We start from the raw sequence: 21,686 nt of genomic DNA, 5'->3' as shown, positions 1-21,686 counted from the left end.
CGGACTCCCCCTCTTACCGTAAGCCAAAATAAACCCTCTCTTCCACAAGTTGCCTTTGGTCCGGCTGTTTTATCACAGCAACAGAAGAGTCCCTAATACAGACAAGACAGAGAGCTGCTGGACCCCTGTAACTGAGACTAAGTGAAGTCCTCTGCAAAGCCAAGCCTGCAACAAGCTCAAACTCTTGCCTTCTCAGAGAAGAAACGTGATCGGTTCCTTCTCTGCTAAAGTTGATTTGGTCTGAGATTCTGCCATTGGAGAACAAAGTGTCCGTAGTGGAGACAACTCTAGTTTAGCTCAATACCCTCTCTGGCCTCATCAGACAGGGGCAGACATCTGATCACACTGACCACAGAGACTCCCAGGAACTCCGGCATCCCACAAATTCTCCTTCAGCTATTTCTTTGAAGAATCCACTAACACCATTGGTGAGAGCCTTGGGTGGTGTTCTGGTTTCCTTTCTGTGGCTGTGAAAAAATGCTGTGACCAAAAGCAATCTGGGGAGGAAAAGATGTACTTGGCTTACACTTCCAGGTCACAGTCCCTTATTGAAAGAAGTTGAGACAAGTACCCATGACAGGAACCCAAAGCCAGGATTGATTCCATGCAGCATGACCTCTGGCTAGGGAACTCACTCATAGACAAGGACGTACAGTAGGGACAATGGAGGACATTGCCTGCTAGGTGGCTTGCTCACTAGCTTACTCCCTGGTTCATGCTTAGACAGTGTTTTAAGACAGTCCAGGAGCACCTGTCACTCACAGTACACTGTGCTTTCATCCATTAAGAATTCAGACAATTCCTCACAGACATGTCCACAGACCTCATGGCTTCTCCAGGTGATTCTAGGCTTGTCAAGTTGACAATTAAAGCTAACTAGGGTGGTGTCTGCCACATGACAGGGTGTAATTCTGATCGTGCTTTTTTACAACACCTTCTCGAAAAATGACTATGGCCATAGGTGTAGGAATAAGTAAATTGACCTCATTATGACCATAGGGGTAGGAGAAAAGTGAGTTTCACTGGCAATGTCCTCCAGGACCACTAAATTGACACAGAGGAGAAGTCATACCCTTAAAAAGTCGACCTAGCTGGGCGGTGGTGGCGCACACCTTTAATCCCAGCACTCGGGAGGCATAGACAGGTGGATCTCTGTGAGTTCGAGGCCAGGCTGGACATAGTGAGTTCCAGGATTGCTAGGGTTAAATATAGAGACCTTGTATCAAAAAATAAAAATACATAAAAGTCTATTTTTCCCACTCCCATCATCCCAGAATTCCCTTGGTTAGCTCTGCAGTATGGTGTTCCTCTCGTTCCTTAAGATCCATGTTCTTTGAATTAAACGATCCAACATTGGATCACATCTCAGACTGTTCAGTAAAGGGAATGCCATGTTGGAAGTAGGTAACGTGGGCTCAGGAGCCTCCCCTGATGGGCTCAGCTGGTAGGTAGGAAAGCTAAGCTGGTCTTCTCTGTTTCTCTGCTGCTTCAGGAGCTCATCCCAAGGCTCATATCATTACAATCAGGAGAGGCCGTCCCAGGGGGCTAGAAAGACAAGTCAGTGCGGTAACATTGGTACCAAGCCTGGAGACCTGAATTCATCTCCAGAACCCACACAGCAGAAATAAAAGAGCCAACTCCTGCGAGTTGTACTCTGCCCTCTGCATGCACACCATGGCACACCCACGCCCACACATGCGCACTAAATAAATGAATGGAAAAAGATTTTTAAAAACATGATCATTTCTTCTCTGACCTATCACCCAGTCCTCATGAGACTGAATTTTCCATCTCTCACGCTAGGGATAACGCTACTTCCAGGCAATGGAAAGAGATCTTCTCGCCCTGGGAGTCAGGGAACCACAGTTAAAACTGAACTGTCTGCCTCCCTGTGGTGTGAGGGATGGAGAGAAAGGAGAAAAGAGAAGTAAGAGATGCCTCGGGGCTGATTGCCAACGTTGCTTCCCACCCTCCAAATGCCTCAAGTGGGGGCTTCTCAAGGGGGAGCCGCCACATGGTCTCGATTTACTAAACATTCATCAAACCGGTGCCCTTTAAGACATATTGGATAGCCAACGGTGAGAGCCTTTCCAAAGGCCTTTCCCTTCTATTCTGGGCTGGCTAGAGGCCAGGAGAGACGTCCTGGAGCAGCACATGGCCCCCCACAGAGCTCTTTGTGCTCAGTCCCATCTCCCCCGGAAGATCATACATGACAGATGTGGTGACATGCAAGACTTTCAGTCAAGATCCAAATGGAAGCCTCACACTTGGCTCAGGAGCGATGGGCACCCGGGTGTGACCAAAGGTATATAGATGACAATGTGGACATCCTGTTTATGTGTCACACACACACACACACACACACACACACACACACACCACTTTCTCTCATGATCCATCATCATAAAAAAAAAAAAACATTTATTTACACTAAAAATTAATGTCCTTCCCATCCATAGTGCAGATATGGTGAAAGCGTTGGCACCCGCTCACCATGGCACATCCGTTTGCTGGGCACAGTCGGAGCCCACAGAGATGATGCACTGTGATGGAGCTTGAAGCTGGCACCTATGCACCATAGATATGTCTACACAACAGACATGTGCCATGAAATCAAAGCCCTCAGACACACAGTGGGGGGTGTAAAATCCCTTGAGGGCCCCAGAAATTTCTCTCTGGGAATGCCGGTTGAGTGAGGGATTAACTAGGAAGCAAAAGCAGGGTTGGGACCAAATAGTTGACAATCTCCTTCCTAATAGGTGGCATTTTTCAGACACTCTTGGAAAGATAGGAAAGGCAGAAACCAGTAGAGCCCAGCACCAAGACACAGTTCCCCACCAAAGTGTCCTCAGACCAACGCCTTTTCCCATCCATCCATCATCTACCTTTTGAGTAGAGCAGTAAGTCTTCTGTTCTGGCCAGGAGCACCTCCCCCCAGACACCCAACCTAGCACACTCTCAGTCAGTTCAGTGATTGTCCTGGAGATGTAGTGTGGCTGATGAAAACGGTACTACTGGGGCTCTCTAGAGTTTAGTCTATGCCCCATGATGAAAACCTAGGAGACCCAGTATGAGCACTGAAGGGTAACGCCATAGGGCATCCCTGAAAGAAACCTCGCTCAGGGAGGGGGCACACTGTGTCAACAGGGAAGACAGGGTGCATTTTCTGATTGGAAAACATACCAATGATCAAAATACAAAAAGGCAAACCTAGTCATCGCTCCCATACACACAAGCCAGTAAATTCTAGAGTACACCATTGTCCAAAGTGGGGCGGGGGAGGCTTGCTGCCTCCCTGATCATCTCCCAGCTATAATCACTCACAGGAACACCCCAGGGTGAGAGTCACCGGAAAATGCTCTAGAAGGCGTGGAATCCAATACCTCATTCTTCAAGTGGGAAATGAAGGTCCAGAGAACAGACGACACGTCCAAGGCAAGGCTTGGTTGGTCCAGCAACAAAGAGCATAGCTCGGGAGACTGGCAGTCTTGATTCCAACCCAAAGTCCACTGCGCCAAAAGTCTACCAAGTCTTTTCTAGGACTAGAAACCTTACTGGTAAAATAAAAATTCCACAGCCCATGTGGTTCAATGAGAACCAAATGAGACACTACATAAAAGACTCCAGCATGAATGGGAGCTTATAAACGCATGTCTCTGCCCCTTTTCACCCCCACCTTCTACCACTCAGTGCACAGCCTGGGCTGCTTCTAGATCCCTCGCCTAGTTGGTTCTTTGGAATTCTGGCTTCAGTTGAACGGCCATTCCAGAGGCTGGCAGTGTGTTGTGGGGGACCCACGGCTCCCGTGGAACCCAACATTCTTGGAACTACAGGGAGAGTCAAAGCTGCCAGCAGAAGTCCAACCCTACTTGACCTTCCCCAGCAGACCCTGACCCCGTCAAGACAGCAACACCAATGGAGGACTCCTCTTTATTTCATATACGCAGTGCAGTGGCCCTCCCTGAGAAGGGACCAGAAGCATTCCGTTTCACAGCATCATGAGGCACCAGGGATGGTTGAGCACAGGGGCACTAGGAAAGACCTCTGCTGTGTGTAGGTCCTGGAAAGGATCCCCTGGGCAGCCAGGACCTGGGACAGTACAAGCTCTCGGGAGGTTCTAGGGGTATCATAATACCACAGCTACACCACATTTCAAGTTAGATGTTTCTGAGCTCAGAGCTGGCTAGCTCAGAAGGTTCTGATGTGAAGTCAGACCCTAGCAGTGGATGGACATCTGACCAAGATAACACTAGCAATGCCTGTAGTGGAGAAGGATGAAAGGGAGAGGTTTCAAAGTCCTTTCAAGTCCACCTGACACTAAGCAGATAACCCTTCACTCCACACACTAAGAGTCTTGGTGTTTTTATGGGATCCTTTCTTTGAACCAAGTGTGAATTGTATCCATTCCCCATCCAAAAAAAAAAAAAAAAAAAAAAACACCTTAGCTGTAACTCTCCATCTAGGAAAAGTCAAGCTAAAAATCCCTGGTCTCCCTCCCCAGCAGTGGAAACTCACTCTCACTGTGAACCCCACAAGGCAGGCTCCACAGCACTGACCCACTGAGGAAATTAGGCCACCCGCAGGGGGCCCCTGCAATTGATGCCTGCAAGTGAAGCATTCCGGGCTGGGCCTCCCAGGATGCACACATCTCTGTCCAATCCATCTCCACACCATTAACAGCGGAGATTTCCCCAGACTGGTCCCCGGCAGGCTCATTGGGCAGGAGGAAGGTAGCTTTCCCGAAACAAAGAAAGTTGTTTTGCCAGGGAACCCATCCGAACGAAAGTGGGGCATCTTTCTTCTCTAGAGTCTGAGACCTCTAAGCCAGGGTTGGAGAGGGGTACACGATAAAGTCACAGAAGGAGGTGGGGACAGAAGGACATTCTAGTCTGAGCCCTACCCGGAGTACCACATCATCAGCCCCTGTGTAGCAGAAACCAGGGGGCACCAAGCCATTATTGTCAATAACCAGGATTTGTCAATTGCTGCCATTCAGCAATGGTCTTCCACTGTATGGGCATCTGCTTTCCTATTTTCCCCACCAACACTTCAATCATCCCTACAATTGCCTATTAATCAGCTACCATGAACTAATCAGACAATGGCCGCTGCCCGATAAGCCTAGAACCTGAAGAGAACTGCCTTACCTTGCTGGGTACCATCTCCTCATTACCCCACTTCCATCCCCCCACCCTGGTCAGCCATTGCTGTGATGGAGGCTTACAGATCTCTACAGAGAGGTGGAAGTCCTTCCTAACTCACCCTCAAAGAGGTTTTGTCATGAGATCATTGAGAGGCAAGGCTCTCCTGGTTCCCATGGTTACCTGGGGTCAGTGGAAGGGTGACGCGAAGAAGGTGCACCCTGGAAGGCCTGAATAAACTGCATGGCTACCAAGGAAATTCAAGAAATGCAAGCAGCCAAGTGGTCAAAGAACAGGGCACTGTATTGCACAGAAGAGGATATTCCCATGATGACTCGGTCCATCCTCCTGCCTTCCTTCTGACATCTTTACTGTCACCTTCTTGGTTCTATGATGGTGTTTGGTTCTTTGGTTTTTGTTTTGTTTTGTTTTTGTTGTTAGTTTTTTTTTGGGGGGGAGGGGGTTGGTTTTTTAAGATCATCAAAATTCCAGCAACTGTCGTTTTCTTAGAGGCAAGCTTCCTTTGTGATTTTTCAAGCTATGCTTGGTGGGGAGACTAGAGCCCTTTAAGAAGTCCTGGCAGGGTGGCTTACAGAGTCAAGCGGGGGAGACATCGGCCATGTTCTCTCTGATCCGTACTTGGTATTTTTAACTTCATCCAATGTGGAGAGATCAGGGTAGCCTAAGGGCATGTCATGGGGTAGGGAGTACCTTGATGAGGTTAATTGATGTTGGACAACCCAACCACTACAGGAGGCACCATTCCCTAGGCAGGATATCCTCGACTGTATATAGAGTGGAGCAAGTGAGTTGAACATTCATAAGGATGCATGCATTGATTCTCCGCCCTCTGTGTGTGACTGTGGATGCAGCATGACCAGCTGCCTCAAGCTCCTGCCGCTTTGTCTTCCCCATAGTGATGGATTATAACCTAGAATCATGAGCCAACCCTCTCTCCTTCAAGGAGCTTCTGTCAAGGTGTTTTATGATAGCAACAGGACATAAAAATAAGACACCATCCATCTCTCAACATGATGATGGTTTTTGCTTTATCTCATTATATTTTATTTTACAGTGTTTGGTTGTTATTTTTTAGAAACTTATTCTTTTCTAATGAGAGATACAAAGGGAGTAGACCCAGAAGGGAGAGGAGGTGGGGAGGAACTGAGAAGAGTAGGGAGGGGAAACTGTAATCAAAATATAATGTATGAGAGAAGAATCTATTTTCAATGAAAGGGGGAAATTTTTGAAAGAGTGATTTTTTTTAAGTTTATCTATTTATAGATGGAGCGTGACGTTAAAGGAAGTTCCTACTGGAAATTCTCATATGCTGTTTGCAAAGAGAAAAATGAAGCCAAGTACTAAGGAGAGAAGTGTGGTGATATTTTATTTGCATGTTGATAAATGAAGTTTGCCTGGAGATCAGAGGTCATAGATAGCCATCCATAAACAAAAGTCAGTGGTGGTAGCTCACGCCCTTAATCCAATCACATGGCAGGCAGAGTCTCTGTGTGTTCAAGGACACAGCCAAGCATGGTGACATGAACCTTTAATCCCAGTACCAACCATAGAGACCTGGAGGTCTGTACAGACAGGCAGTGATGAGGAAGTGATGTGGCTGGGCTAAGAGCCAATGAGAAGTCAGAACAGCAAGGCAATAAAGGCACAGGTTAGACAGGAAGAAGCTGGTTGTCTTGGGAAGTGACGGCGTCATGGTGAGCTAAGGTCGGCTGGTGACTCTCACTGTTTCTCCGATCTCTATGGCTTTCACCCCTGTATTTGGCTCTGTGTTTCTTATTTAATAAGACTGTTCAGAAATTCATCCACAGAGCAGAGATCAGCAGGGACCCCGGATGGGTTGGTAGCAGACCCCCTGACTGCCTGCACAGAGTGCTTTTTCTCAGTTTAGCCAACCTTCAGGAACCTTCAGGAAGGTGAAAACTGCCGCCCAGGAGGACTGAAGGTGAAAGATGAGGGGTGGAGTCAAAATACAAGACAAGTACTCCCCAACAGTGAACCTAAGAAAAGCAGTGACCCAGGAGTCTCCCGTGGAGGAAACCCTGCACAAGCCGGATTTGGCCGGAGCGCCTGAGACCTGGGCAGGTGGTACCTGCGCTAGATGGATGGCTCCCAAAAAGGAGCAAGCTTGGTAATGTCGCACTGTCAGAGCCCATCCCTGGGAACTGAGCACAGAGGCAGGTCATCTTTGGGACAGTTAACCATACATTCCATATAGGCTCAGGTATGGAATCCTTCAGAGGCCCCAGGCCAGCAGGCTCCAGGCAGAGCCCCAGGTGGGGTGAGTCACTCTGGGGAGATGTGGTGTAAGCGTCTAGCGAGGGCACAAATAGATGGTGAATAATTTGTTGGAAACAGCTGAAGGCTGTACATATTCTACAGCCATCAAATGTGAACTGTACATTGTTTTTAAACTTACTTCTTTTTCTCTTTGGCCAGAAAAAAAAAGCGGGGGGGGGGGGGGAAACCCTGCAAATTTTGGACCATGAGAACAAGTCTATTTCCTGGTTCTGTGGCCCTGTTCCCCAGGCCCAGACTTTTATTGGTGTTTTGTCTACGATGAGCTTTGGCCATGTAAATGTGGACAAGATGAGGTAACTCACAGATTCTCTGGCTGCACTGAGGCAGGCTGGTGGCTAGAGACAGGCAGGCACTCCAAGCAAGTGACCCACAATTCCAGAGGCTCGAGTCCAAAGGACAGGGCTTCAGAAACTGGGGAAAGAAGGACAAGCTGTACCCTTGGTATAGGAGGAAAGGCCCGTCTCGTGGGTACTGTGGCCCTGGGCACTGAGAGTCACCGTCTTGTGAGTGCCAGTGACTTTACCATTTCTGAATCGATCACAGGATCCAGGCAAGGAGAAGTGAGAGAAGGTGAGCATCCCCTGTCTAATTTTACAGAAATGAGGGACAACACAATAGGAATTGAGGAGGCAGAGTGAGAGAACATTCTGGATGGCTGGGGACCAAGGTAGATGTGACTCATAAAAGCAAATGTAACGTTCCTCACAGCAAAGTGGCGGGCATTGAATCCACACTAATTACACTATTTTTACCTTCACCAAACTCAAACTCAGTCATCATTGCAGCCCCCATTGGCTAAGCTCCGCCCTTGTCCGTACAGCCCTGTGGCTACACTCCACTCCAGCAGTTCCCCTACCCACTCTGGGAAGGTCTACTTTGTTGGCCCTAGGTATGAGAGAGGGGGTAAAAAGAGTCTTCCCTGCCCGGAGGGAAATTGGGGACCCAACTGGGGGCTTTGCTTTCAGTGGTTCATTAGTAAACCCTGCAATACTCCAAAGTCAAAACTGAATACCTCTCTCCCCAGCTGAAAGCCTGTGAGCATGCCATATCTCCTTTTATTCTCATTTATTCACCTTTAAATATCTCGGGTATGCAGATTAGACATTCCAGGGTCAACAATATCTGCTGCTTCTCTTCTTCCTGGGGATAGAAGATCCCACTGAGACCCTTCTACTTAGACAGGTCCATAGAGCCAGTTCCAACTATAGATGACAACCAGAAGTGGTATGTGTCGATTCCAAGTTATAATAGTAAAGGGTACTCGGGGTCTTTTCTTTGTTCTCCTCTAGCATCAAGACAGACAACATGGTCCAGACAGCAAGGCTCTGAGCTCATAAGAGTCTCCATCACTGAGGACTCTGAGCGATCCCATAGAGAAGAATGCCTGCTTGCTCTCTCTCTCTCTCTCTCTCTCTCTCTCTCTCTCTCTCTCTCTCTCTCTCTCTCTCTCTCTCTCTCTCATCCCCCCTCCCTCAGATGGAGAGATAGGGGCAAGGAGATAAATGTTTTATCGAACCGCTGGAATTTCTGCAGTACCTTGTTGACTGACGGAGCCTGTTCTGATCACTCTAATGATCAATACCACAAAATCATCCCTGGAGTGGACAGCCAGGATGGAGAAAGGGAGAGAAACCACAGAAAACAGGGCCTAGGAGCTGTCCAGTGAAGCTACCAAGAATACAGACTCTGGAAGCTGAAGCCATTTTGTCTCTTCTCAGCCAGCAGCTACTTTACCATCATGAGACCAACTCCGCTGTGCCTGCCTCATCTGTTTCCAGTCAGATGGAGGTCTGGACCAGCTACACAAGTGGAGGTACCCCATGAAAAGTGTTAAGTGTGGGCCTCCTATGTTCAAACCTGATCAAGAATTCCAAGAAAGTGTTGATGGTCCAAAAGGGCCTAGTCAGCCCACCCACAGCACAGGAAGAGCCAGAGCATTGCAAGAGTTCTTGGACTCCTTCTGCTCTGTTACCTCAATGCTCTAGGGAAACAGGGGTTCCCGGGACTTTTCTCAAGGTTGTACAGCCAGTAACACAAGCTTCTTCGAGTCAGGTACCTGACGCCATCTTGTAGGACCCTAGGCGTGCTGAAGCCGTAAGATCAGCTCTCTGGTGCCCACAGGAGTATAGGCAGGAGTCTCAGACCCCGTGTCCCCCTTCCAGCTGCAACTATGTGTGAGAAGATGGGATACCTTACACACTGCCGGGGGGATGTATCCCCGCATGTATCCTCCAAAGCTTCTGGGTAGGAAACTGTGTCCCCCAATGCAGCAATGTTGAGAAGTGGGGTCTGTGTGGGGGATTAAGTCACGAGGGCTCTGCCCTCATTACGGACTGATTAATGGTACTGTCTAAAGGAGAGGGTTTGTTATCTCTGGGGTGGGCTTTGATGAGAGTGTTATCTCTGGGTTTGGGCTCTCTCTCTCTCTCTCTCTCTCTCTCTCTCTCTCTCTCTCACACACACACACACACACACATACACAGAGAGAGAGAGAGAGGAAAGAGAGAGAGACAGAGACAGAGAGTCTCTTACCATATGCCTGCTTCCATATAATAATTTAGCAAGAAGGCCATCCCAAATGTGGTCCCTGACCTTGAATTTCTGGTCTCCAGACCATTAACCAGCAAACTCCTGTTGTTATCATTACCCGGCCTGTGGTGTTCTGTCACAGCAGGCTAGGACACGCAGCATGCTGAGGAAGAGGCCATGAGTGCTGAGCTCTCCAGCAGCCCTAGAGTAATGCCAGGCACCACGGAGGAAGTACCAGGGCATCTCATTAATACCAGGGTATCTCAGCGTTGCGGAGGAAGCTGCAGGTAATTCATAGGCTATGGAGATCCCTGATAGCCCAGATACAGTATGTGGGGAGAAGACCCTGCCCCCACAATCACAGGGTTCCTAGGGGACAGAGAGGTGCGTTTCTAAAACCAGGGTCTCCCAATCCTGCCTCCTGATCTTGGTCTAAAACAGCAACAGTAAGGAAAGAGGTCCGGTCTCAGCCCCAGCTCTGACTAACAGTGAGATCTTCAGAGGCAATTCTCTCTTGGAGCCGTGCTCTTCCCTAATAAAGCCCAAAGCAGGCCCCAAAATCATGACCTTCCTTCAAAGACGGGGCATGTCAGCCTCAGTGAACTGAATTCCAAGTCCAAAGAGCAGAGAGAAACGGAGTGCTAGAATTTCTTTTTTTTCCTTGGGGCTTCTGGGAGTACGGCTCCCTGTGGTGTCTGGGGCACTGTGCCCAGGCCCCAAGTCACAATGAGCACCCCACTGTTGGGTGTAATCTCACATAGTCTGGGCTCTTCCAGACCAGAGCTTGGCCCTGGGAGCAGCTAGCGGCCTGCTGTCCAGCTGGCAATGAGTGGGGTCTTGAACAAAAGCTATGTGTAAATTGTCAATAAAAATTACTCTCTTACTCTCCACCCAGATCTAATGAACCCCACTGAACCATTTATAAAGCCCAAGTGGGGAAGATCTCATCCATCCCCCCTGAGCCGCCTACCACCTCCAGCCTGGCAAAGCAGAGCTTTTCTGCATGTGTCCTTCAAAATCCAGCACAGACAGGCGGGTTCTCCTCTACACAGCCTTCATACAAGCCTCAGGTGGAGGGTTGGGGCAGAGACACAGAGCCCCAAATACCATGTGCCTTCAATCACCATCCCCAGCAGGGAGAACAGACACTGGAAGAACCATAGCTTTTCGTAAATTTTTCTCAATTACATCATCTCTGTGTGTGTGTGTGTGTGTGTGTGTGTGTGTGTGTGTGTGTGTGCGCGCGCACATATGCACGTATGTGTATCTGTACGTGTGAGTATGAGTGTATCTGTGACTGTGAGTGCATGCATATGTAAACATGTGCATATGTGAGTGTGTGTGTGTGTGTGTGTGTGTGTGTGTGTGTGTGTACGTGTGTTGAGATGCAGACTTGTGCATCTGTGTGAAGATCAGATACCAACCTCTGGTGTTATTCCTCAGGTACCGTCTGCCTTGTTTGCTGAGACAGAGCCCCTTGTTTTTTGAGGCAGGGTCTCTCACTAGGACCTGGGGCTTGCTGATTAGGCTAAACTGGCTAGCTAGTGAGCCCCAGGCACCCACCTGACTCTGTCCCACAAGCACTGGAATTACAAACATGTGCTGCCATGCTCAGCTTTTTTTTTTTTTTTTTTTAACATGAGTTCTGAAGATCCAACTCAGGGCCTCATGCTCGTGTGAAAAACACTGCACCAGCTGAAGTATCTCTCTAGGCCTCTTATTCTATATTGTAATTAAAGTGATGGCTACATAGAATTTAAAATATCAAACAGCACAGGAAGCTACGTAATAAGAAGAAAATGTCTTCTGGGGAGTGATAAAAGATGTCCCAAGAGGGGAGTCTAATCCCTGTGTTTTAGACAAGAAAGCTGCAGGAAAAGAGGTCATGTGGCTAGTCCAAGGCCCCTCAGCTAGTCTGCACTCTGTGTCCTAGCAACAGAAGGACCACAGTGTCCCTGTTCAAGTCCCAAGTTCCACACAAATGCTGACACCCTGCTCATCCCAAGGCAAGGTGAGGATGGAGGTAGCTCTGGCTCTCACTCTATACCAGAGTCCAGTATCCAACGCTACGTCCAATAGACTCAAAGCCACAGCTCTATATAAAGAGAGTAACTGCCCCAGGGTGACAGTTCCCCTGAGCTCCCCAGTAAAGCCAGACTAGGAGCTGCGCCCTTCATCCTAGAGGCTCTTAACTCACAGAGGCCAGGCATGCATGGGCATCCCGACCAACGTGAAGGTGGGTTTGCAGGTCACCTTCAAACGCCCTCCCCGTAACGGTGTGACCAGGGCTGGAAGTACAGGATGGAGCAGCAAATACACCTGGGAAGTGATAAGGACCCTGCCCTTCCACGAGCACAGACTGGAGGACAGAGCAGATGGTAAAACGGCTGCCTCCTGCGTGGACAACCTAAAATCAGAGCACTGTGGGTTCCTGGAAAAAACCAACAGTAGAATCCGAGAAGGGGTTCCTGGAGATCACGGGGTGGGGACCCTCAGGACTAGAGGTGCAGGGGCTGCCCCACCTCAGTATAGCGGTAGTATGCTGGAGATTTACATTCTAAGAGAGAAATGCTCTGTCTCCCTGCCCCCACTGAGAGCTGCATGATCCAAGCCCTGAAATATTGTAACCACCAAGAACACCAGATTATAGAACATTAAATTATTTAACTTTTCAATTTTATTTACTTACTCTGTGTGTGTGTGTGTGTGTGTGTGTGTGTGTGTGTGCACACCCTCCATTGCACTACAGCACCTGTGGAGGTCATCAGACAACTTGTACAGGTAGATTCTTGCCTTCCACCATGTGGGTTCCAGGAACTGAACTCGCTTGGCAGCAAACACCTTCACCCCCTGAGCCATCTTGCTGGCCCAGGCACTGAATTTTTTTAAATTTATTTTTGTTTGTTTGTTTGTTTGTTTTCAAGACAAAGTTTCTCTGTGTAGCTTTGCGCTTTTCCTGGAACTCACTCTATAGCCCAGGCTGGCCTTGAACTCATAGAGATCCGCCTGGCTCTGCCTCCCAAGTGCTGGGATTAAAAGCATGCGCCACCACTGCCCGGCCATAGGCACTGAATTTTAAGAGAGTCCAAACAAGCACATTTTCTAACTTTAAACAGAACACAGAGAAGAGGAGAATGGGTGTGATACTAAAACTCTTTGTATCCTGAGGCAGGGTGTGGCTCAATGGCCCCTTGCCAAGATGGTGCCCTCCCTTATTTCACACACTTCTCCCATGCCACCTACTTCCCAGACAGCAGTATATTCTTTAGCTGAAATTTTGATTTCTTTTTTTTCTTTTAAGTTTTGGCCTTTTTTTTTTTTTTTTGATTTTTTGGGAATTTCACATTGTGTACCCCAACCCCACCCGTCCCCCAGTCCCTCAGCATCCACTCGTCCTTACACTTGTAGTGTCTCCCCACCAAAGGAAAACTAAAAAAGAAATAATGAAAATAAAATAAATAGAAGAAAAATAATTTTAAAATCAATAAAATAAATAATAAAAATAAGAATGTCAATTTCAATTTTTTTAAAAATAAACTTTTTTAAAATTTCTTTAAAAAGTTGTTTTTGCTGCTGGTTTTGTTGTTTTATCTTTGGTCACTCTTGTTACTTGGCTCATCTCTATCTTAAATTCCTTTCATTGTTTGAGGTCTGTGTATATTTGTGGTTTTTTTTATATTCGGCCTCACAATACGATCATAACTGGCCTAGAACTTACTACATAGACCAGGCTGACCTTGAACTCACGGCCTCTGCCTCCTGAGTGCAGGGATTACAGGCAGGCACCACCACGCCCCACTTAAAGCAGGTTTTTACAATATGTTGTTCTCCTGCAATATGTAACTGATGGCCTCTACGTGCATCCCCACAGGCATTCATTCATTCACGTATTCATCCCACAAATGTGAGCATCGTGTAGGTACCACACAAGAGAACAAGGTAGAGCATGAAACAAAAGTACAAAGACATCCCTGCCTCATTAGTGTGTTAAAGGGATATCATTAAATCGAATAAAGACCTAAGAGCAGAAACTAGGAAGCTACGACAAGCAGAAGGAGCAGAAAGTCCTTGAAGGACCAAAGCCAGGTCACGAATGGAACAGGCTTCCAGTCAGGCAGTTCCGCAGAGTCGAGCTGCACCCGCAGCTGTCCATTTGCAGTGATGTAGAAACGCAGTGGGATCTGCTTGAACTTCCCCCTGAAGTTCCCACTGCTGGATTGTTCCCACTGACAATACACCTCACAGGGAAGACAGCCCCAGACCAAGGACGCACTCACATCCCTCCCCGTCCTGCCTGTCCTCCTCTGGCTCTACTCCCGACGGTCCATGTCCATCAGTCTCCATCCTTTGTTAAATCAGGGCGTGTGGCTCCCACCATAAAGGACGGAGGGAAGACATGCCTCACGTCCGTTCACACACAACTCGAGTTGCCTTCACCCAGACACATGACCTCCATGTTGGGCAGTCAGTGGCTCCCACCATAAAGGACGGAGGGAAGACATGCCTCACGTCCGTTCACACACAACTCGAGTTGCCTTCACCCAGACACATGACCTCCATGTTGGGCAGTCAGCGTGCCGAGGCGCCCTCCCCCTTCCCCTTTCGTAATTCATGTCACCTCCAATCCCAGAAATACGCATCACACAAATTGTTCCCTTTTTTCAAGATGTTCAGGGGAAATCTGTATTTAATTTATGGGCAATTTATAATGGAAATAGACCATATAAAATGTATACAAATGTGTAGGGCTGTATATAGGGCTTGGAAGGAGACAGTTTAACGTTGCAATAATTAACAAGAAGAGGTTCGTCCCTGCTGCCAGGTAGACAGTTAGATTGCCTAGTCTTTCACTAAACTTAAACCAGAAAGGGATCAGAGCCCAGGGTCCAAGCATTCCTCAACTCTACAGAGGACATCAGGACACGTAGCTGACGACAATCCATTTCACCAAGATTGCCAAAGCCTTGTTTAAGTTTAGAAGATGTCTGTATTACGTTACTTGAACAGAGGATACCAGCCCATGAACCACAATCAACTTTCTCCAGAGAAACGAAACTGTTCTCAGTGCCCCAAGCCCACGCAAGGCCACAGTGGTCACAAAGCTGTCGTGGACACATGGGACAACTATCTGTCCCTACCCCTGGCTCCTCGGGCCTCCCAAGTCCCAGTTCACTGCTGCTCTGGAGACAGGACCGCCCTGCTTGAGTAGAATAAGAGTTACAGAAAACCTCAGAGCTGCCAGAAGCTATTTCCAGGAGACTTTGATCAACCATGCTGCAATCTCTGAAGGGAAACATACTTCATTTAGAAGATATTCTCTGGTGTCATTCCCAAGGAGAAGGCATACTTGTTTTTTTGGAACAACAAAGCTCCCTCCTTCTTTTTCCCTCACTCTGTCACTAGCTCACTGATTCTCGTTCTCTTTCCCAGCCATGAGCACTGTGGATGGAAATGGTGCACAGACGACCTTGCCCGAGAAATCATAGAACACACCACCAGCCAGAAGAACTTGCTTTCAACAGTGCCCAATTAGGAGCCAAAACCCTAGATGGCGACAGTACCCTTGCCTAAGGGCCAAATCCCAGACTCCAGCCTCCACCCTACCACCCCCAGCAGCCCACAATCCCAGGCTCCATGTGAGACCCCACTGCAGGAGAGATGGGCCACCCTAAACACATATGGACCCTCCGGATGCCCAGAATGCATGGTGAGGGTGGCATATTAAATAAGTTTTTCCTGGCTTATTCCAACATGGTTTAGATCAATTACCTCATTTTTCAACAATGAAAAGATTAAACAGTTGTTAAGGCTTATAAAATGATTTAATATGCTATTAAGGAGAGATATAAACTATCAAAAAGTTTAAATTTCCAGGGAGAAATTTAAATATCAATTATATTTGGATCCAATTTATATGCAGTTCCTCCTAAACCCCAGCCCAGAAGCCCACACTGTGTGCCACTCCCACATGGCGTGGGGACACATGGCCTCTCTGAAGTCAGCTTGAAAATGCAACTCGATGCATCGGTTTCCTGAGAAATTGCCATGGCCCGGGAAACCAGGCCCAGAGTGTTCACAACATCCCCCCAAGCCTGAAGTGGAGAACAAAATGAAATTTTGGAGAAATGTCGAGGATATGCATTCCTGCCGAACGATGGGAAAGGATCATTAAGAACCATTTTGGAAACCAGAGTAGGACTCTTCTGAACTCTCTCTGCTTCTCACTCATTCACTGCTGGCAACGTTTCAAAGGATTTTTTTTTCTAATTTTTTTCAAATTACCTTTTAAGGAAAAATGAGGAGGGATCTTCTCTTCATCTGTCTCCTCTCTTCATGTTGACTTTTTAAAAACTGGCTCTTCAGGCTCACAGCAGCCCCGTGTTGCAGACATTCCGATCCTCACAGCCCTCAGTTAACACAGTCATACCAAGGAAAGCGAGTGTCCCGGTTCAGCTCACCTGTGGCCCCTGGACAGGTTCCAGTGACTCAAATCTACCTCATCAGTTCCCACTACAAACTGTCCCAGTAGAGCTTGCCGCATGGGACACTCAGGGTCAGCCTTCTTAGAATACAGATGTGCCCACCCCCCAACATCCCTGCTAGCTCTCCCTGCTCTCATGCCAACAAGTCCCATGAGAACAGCACCAGGAAGGCAGAGGCTACATCACCACCAAGTACTGAAGCCAAGCTCCATGCCAATACCTGGCCATCATGCCATCTTCTGCCCTTGGGCCCCAAGACAGCCTTAAAGATAACTAAAAAGATCCTGGTCTGGCTACGGGTCCTGTGATCCCAGCTGCTCCGGAGGTTGCGATGGGACAGGGGTGCAAGTTTGAGACTTGCCTGGGCAGCAGAATGAGTTCGAGGCTAGCATGGGCAATTGGTGAGGCCCGCTTACAAGATGAAAAATAAAGAGGATTGTAGGTATAGCTTAGTGGTATTCTATCACTTGCCTAACTTGTAGAAGGGCCTGTGTTCAGTCCCCAGCTCTACAAAGATAACCAAGAATGAGTAGTGAGGAGCTAGATATGTGGAAGCACATGCCAAGCACTTAGGAGAGTGAGGCAGAAGAATCCCCACGAGTTAGAAGGCAGCTACATAGTGAGTTCAAGGCCAGCGTGGCCCATATACCAAGACTTTGTCTCAAAAAACCAAAACAAGGACACTCGGGATTGATCCGAGGGCACAGGCGTGGAAACATGAGTTTGATTCCTGGAAGCATATGAAGATGGAGAGAATGAACCCACACCACTAAGTAGTCCTTTTGCCTCCAAACACACACCATGGCATGTGTACAGACATGTACATGCACGCGCGCGCGCGCGCACACACACACACACACACCATACACCCAAACAACAATAATAATCATTTTTAAAATTAATATCACACCCCAAAAAAGTAAATGAGGTATTGGAAGCAGTGTGGTCCAGCTTCTAGCCACACTGTGGTGAGTAGGGAAGACTGACATCAAGGACATCTGGGGAAATGTTTGCAGAATATTCTTCTCCTATATATTTGCAGAATATATGTTTCTCAAAAAAACTGCTCCCCAGTGCCCAAGGGGTCCAGAATCCCATATCATGGCAAGATATAATTGTGATGATAAAATATGCACGTTCCATGCTTCTCCAGAAAAAAAAAAAGCCAGATCCCCCCAAATTAACAGTGAGTCCAAAAGGCCCACCATAGACTGATGTCTCCAGAAAGAACATGAACATTTTCCATCGGTTCATTATCTGTATGCTTTGGGAGAGGTGTGTTCCAGTGTCCAGTGGCACATGGCAAATCAGGCTGTCATCATATAACCACGAGCTTCAAAGCGTCACTCACAGTGACCCACAGACAAACACACACGTTGTGCTGTAGGGATGGTCCATTTTCCATTCTCAAAGTACACCGTGTCTGCCCAGGAAGCAGCTTGGAGACGCTGCTACGCCTAGGGTGGAGAGTCTGCACACTGGCTGTGCATGTGAGGGCTTGTCATCATGGCCCACTCGTCACCTCTCATGACTTCAGAGTCCCCTTCCTCTGTTCCTCTGTCTCCAATCCAGTATGTCCGGAGATGAAAGGACTCAAGGTGGGATATTCCTCACATGTGGTTAGCAGAGAAGACTCTCAGAGAGATTAACTGAGTTATCCTTACCCTTCCCGTCTGCAAAGCTTGTGGCTCAAAAGATGGACATGGAACTAGGACATAGAAAAATATTCTAGAAGGAGCCATGGTGTACCACCCAAGCCCACCCACAACACCTGCCACGGTGAGGTCTCCTCTCTAGCGTCTGCAGAGTTAAGTCCCCTGTGCTGTGATCAAGGGGGTAAAATAAACTTTATGCAGCTTCTATACCTTCTGGACCCAGGGGCTCTGTCCCAGTGTGGCTCCCTGTGGCTTCTCTCTCTCTTTTTTTTTTTGGAGGGGGGGGGGGGGTTTGAGACAGGGTTTCTCTGTGTAGTTTTGGTGCCTGTCCTGGATCTCGCTCTGTAGACCAGGCTGACCTTGAACTCACAGAGATCCACCTGGCTCTGCCTCCCAAGTGCTGGGATTAAAGGTGTGCGCCACCACAGTCCAGCTCCCAATGGCTTCTCATGCGAACAAAGTCCCCCAGAGGAAGGCAGCCTCCAGGGTCTACTAGTGGGAGCAAACACTAAGTCACGTAGTCTGCAGGCTACTCTGGTGGGAGCAAGCTCTAAGTCACGTGGTCTGCAGGTCGACCTTGACCGTTTCCAGTTGTGACGCCTTTTGAGAAGCCTCATGGAGGCTTTCAGAGTAGATTCTAGCTGGGCCCTTATTACAGGAGTAATAAGGGCCCAGCATTTGGGAAAAGTGAGCCCCATCCCCTAGGGAGACCCACTCAGTCTCTTTTCCCCAGCAAAGCATGCTGGACCCAGGCCGAGATCCTGCCCCACCACCCCACCCCACCCCAGGCCAGAAGGGCCTGATGAGACATTTCAGATCTGTTGCTTTTCCCCCCGCCTTAGGAAGTACATCCAGTGACGCTGTACGCACCTACTGAAAGGAAACAAGGGAGGGATTTTACTCCTAACTTTGGAGCATCACATCGAGAGATGGGATCAGACTCCTGTTCTCTCGTAAACAGGGTTGTAAAAACCCTGAAGGAGCTACTCTCCAGCATCTCAGCCAGGAACGTGCACCTTCCCACCGGCTGCTGCACACACCAGCCGTGTCCCCACAACCCGGAAGAAAGGAGAGAAGAAAGCCACCAGGACCTGAGCGACCCCAGGACCCTCGCGCCGTTTGAAGCAAGACCGCAACTCAACATCTAGCCCACCTGGAGTCCCAGAATGCATTTCCAGAATCCCCAGACTGCCCTGGCGCTGGGTCTCCTTTACTCCACACAGACCAGATGTTTTCAAGTGGCCTTTGATGATGGCTTAGTATACCGCTGTCACAGATGAGGAGACTGAGGCAGGGCGTCTCACTGGCTGGAAGCGGCAAAGAGAATCTGAGCCTGTTTCTTCCACCTCCGCTGGTTTGACCTCTCACTGACCACAAAGATGTCACACACATGCATTTACACCTCTACATACACACACACACACACACACACACACACACACACACACACACAGACCCTTGAGTACCCCGACAGCTGGCTGCCCACAGCCCCAGCTTCCAGAAGAAACATAACTCCCTTCCGTTTTTTTTTTTTTTTTTTTCCAGGAGGGAGCATAAGGGCAGGGTTTGCTATATAAACAATAGAGGGGGTGGATCCCACACTCAGATCTTCCCGATTCGATGTAACCACAGTGCTGTGACCCTTCATCACTCTCAAAAACCACTCTTGTCATATAATATATGAACTATACATAAACAGCTCTGGGTTATGATGTGTTTCCTAAAACGAAGAGGACTTCAGCCATAACACTGACATTTTGTTTCTGGAAATTAAAGCCTGGGGACAGTGAAAACAACGTCCGTCAATTTATGAATCGTGTTTCCGTGCATACTTCAATTCCCAGCGCTTGCGGGGCAGCAGAGTTGAGGATTTGTTTCTGATGGCGTTGTCCCGGGACCGGCAGGCCCTGACTGCCTCAACCGAAGCCTCGTAGCAGGAAGCCAGGCTCTCCAAATAAGGCCCTCAACAACAGCCTGAGTGGCTAACGCTTCGAGAAACGACCGGAATAGACCCACACAAGATGGATGTGCTGACTGTTCTTGGGAAACAGGCATCCTGTCCCCGCCCAGTCCCTGGCAAGAAGGTCAAATACCTTAGGGACATTGGAATAGGCAGCCAAGGACTCAGCAGATACGTTGGCTTCTCAAGTGGCTAGCATGGACCTCGTTCTGAACCTTGCCTGCCCTGAGACACCTTGCAGGCTATATGGTGTGGTCCCCATCAAGCTGGAAGCTCAGTCAGTCTGTTGACCAGAAAGCAGACGAGATCTGGGGACGATAGCTTAAGGAGGTATGGAAGGAAGCTGTGCATTTTGAAGGGCGGGTAGAGAGCAACACGATGTAACGGTGGGGTTTCAGAACCCTGAGCTAGCACTGGCAGGGAGAATTACAGGAACAGCCTCCACCCCCACCCCATGAGCAAAGCCAAGGTGAATGGTAGGACGTGGAGAGCCAAGGGACATCTATGGAGCTTTGGAAGCGAGAAGACCACGCATGACTATGATGAGGTGGGAAAGGGTGGTTGTGCCATATCCCACTGCTGCTGGCATTCTAGAGGGACGCTACAGCAGCTGCCCTCCACCTAGGGCTGCTCCAGGATACCCCATCCAGCCTTCACACTCTCCAGGAAGCATCCTTGGAATTCCCATAACACACTACAGCTTTCTTCCTCCAATGTCCATAACATAGTCTCTGCGACTGTGACCCGGCCAGGTTGGTTCAGGGCCACCTGGAGACAGGCACCGGCTTATGTTCCAACAGAGTACCAGGACACTGGAAACAAGACCATGCATGACTCGGTGGGTTTCACCCAGGCTCGGATATGTCAGGACTGGTAGAGAGACCTACTGAACCTCAGGGAGACTGGCTAGGGAGAGGAACAATCCATCCAGTCTACCCCCATGCTCAACCCACCCCTTATCCATTTCACAGCCAAAGAGGCCTCCCCCTCCTCCCCCCCTGCCCCCCGCCTCTTGGTGCTGGAACCCTAGCTGCCTGCCCTTCCCTCAAGGCCCCTGGATAAAGTCCAGGCATCTTGTTTAGATGACAGCCCTGCCTTCGGCCATTCCCCTCCCCTGCCGCTCTGTAACCCCCTTAGCACCCCTCCACAACTGAGGGTCACAGGTCATGGCTCATTAGAACCAGACATCAGCCCTGCCCCATGCCAACTCTTCCTGGGCACCACCCCTTTCAGCCAGCACTGTTCCCAGGGGGCCAACTGGGCCTGGCAGCCAGCACCATCCATCCCTGGGGGCAACCTGTCTGGTCAGAGAGGCTGGAAAAAAAAAAAAAAAAAACCAGCCAATCCCAGCAAGCAGTCACCCTTTTACAAGGCGAGTGTGGAGCCCGGGAAGAGGCTGAGAACTGGCCAGAGCTCCCTGAGAGGAGCAGTGGGAAGCATGCCCTAGACTCCACTGGTTTAGGGGGCAGGGTGGGCCTGCACAGAAGCCTGACCTGCTCGGGGGGCCTCTAGTGCAGCCCAGACACAAGGCTCCGGCCCTCATTTGGAAGATGCGTTGAGATGCCTAACAGATTGCTTAAGGAGATAAATGTTCACATTA

The sequence above is a fragment of the Peromyscus eremicus genome, chromosome 22, assembly GCF_949786415.1.
Source record: "Peromyscus eremicus chromosome 22, PerEre_H2_v1, whole genome shotgun sequence".
In the NCBI taxonomy this organism is placed as follows: domain Eukaryota; kingdom Metazoa; phylum Chordata; class Mammalia; order Rodentia; family Cricetidae; genus Peromyscus; species Peromyscus eremicus.
Note: the sequence above shows the minus strand (reverse complement) of the source record.